The sequence below is a fragment of the Hipposideros armiger genome, unplaced genomic scaffold (assembly GCF_001890085.2).
Source record: "Hipposideros armiger isolate ML-2016 unplaced genomic scaffold, ASM189008v1 scaffold_475, whole genome shotgun sequence".
In the NCBI taxonomy this organism is placed as follows: Eukaryota; Metazoa; Chordata; class Mammalia; order Chiroptera; family Hipposideridae; genus Hipposideros; species Hipposideros armiger.
Genome location: NW_017731825.1, coordinates 1276031 through 1277879, shown reverse-complemented (window position 1 = coordinate 1277879; position 1849 = coordinate 1276031).

Below are 1849 nucleotides of genomic sequence, written 5' to 3'. Positions count from 1 at the left end.
CACCTAAAACTAATATAATATTGAATGTCAACTGTAATTTTAAAGAAAAAAACATTGAACATTTCCTGGTTCTTTGTATATTGAATAATTTTGGATTTTATCTGGACAGTTTGAACATTTTGAATATAACATTATGTGACTCAGGGTCTTGATTAAATCCTGTGGAGGATGGTGATTCATTTTTTTGTGGGCTATGTTTGTTTGTTTTAACAGGGAACTGACCCAGTTAGGTCCAAGCCACAAATTCCTCCTAGTCTTCTATGGGCTGTCATTCTAATGGGCTGTGAGATTTGCTACCACTGTCACCTGTGGCTGCCTGAAGACGGGTGAAAGTGAATCAGAGAAACAAAATAAAACAAAAACCATGGAACCTTCCCCTCTTTCTCTGACCATAGAGACCTCTTTCTTGTGTCTGGGATGACAAATTGATGGCTTCTCTTGGAGCTTTCTGTCTGTACCTGTGGCATAGTTTCAGGTTTCAAGCTGCCTTTCAGTCTGGTCTGGGAGACACCAGAGGGAGGAAATTTGGGAAACCCGCCACTGATTTGGTGGTTGTTTGACTTCTGGTTTCCTTTCCCAATAATCTTGCTACCATTCAATTACCAGAATTCTCACATAGGTGTTCCATGCATTCTGCCTAGGTTTTAAATTGCATTCAGTGGGAGAAATGGGATGGAATGTGTTTTTTCCATTTTGAAAGTAATTGGAATCTTCTGTTTTTCTTTTTATTATTGGGTATTATATATATATATATATATATATATATATATATATATATATATACACATATATACGAGTATAAGTCATTTATCAGATGTATGTATTGTGAATGTTTTTCTCTCAGTCTGTGGCTTGCTTATTCGGTTTCTTAATGGTGTCTTTTGATGAGTAGAAGCCTTTTATTTACTTTATTTATTTTTATCATTAAAAAAATTTTTTTTATTAAAACATAGCTAACATACAATATTATATTAGTTTCAGGTGTTAACAATAGTTATTCAACATTTATATACCTAAAGGAGTGATCACCATGATAAGTCTAGCAACTATCTAACACCATATCATGCTATCACAGTATTATTGACTATATTCCCTATGCTGTATATGACATCCCCATGATTTATTTGTTTTATACCTGAAAATTTGGACCTCTTATTACCCTTCACCTTTCCCCCATTTTAATTTTTCAATTACAGTTGTCATTCAGTATTATTTTATATTAATTTCAGGTGCACAGCATAGTGGTGCTCTCCCTGACTAATCTAATTTATATAATTTAAGAAGCGATCTCCCTGACTAGTCTAGTACCCACCTGGCACTATACATAGTTATTACCATATTATTGACTACATTCACTATGCTTTACTTTACTATTTCATTACTATCAATTTATACTTAATCCCTTCATTTTTTTTACCTTGCCCCAAACCCCCTCCCATCTATCACCCCAATAAATCTAGTACCCACCTGACAGCATAGTTATTACAATATTATTGACTATGTTCCTTATGCTATACCCTACATCCCCATAAATACTTTGTAACAACCAATTTGTACTTCTTAATCCCTTCTCCTTTTCCACTAATCCCCACCCCACTCCCATTTAGCAACTATCAAAATGTTCTCTGTATCTATACGTTTGTTTCTATTTTGTTTGTTTGTTTATTTTGTTCTTTAGAGTCCACATATAAACAAAATCACATTGTATCTGTCTTTCTCTGTCTGGCATACTCCACTCAGCACAATCCTTTCCAGGCCATCCATGCTGCCACAGATGGCAAGAACCCATTCCCTTCCATGGCCAAGAAATATCCTAATATCCTAATATATATATATATATATATATATA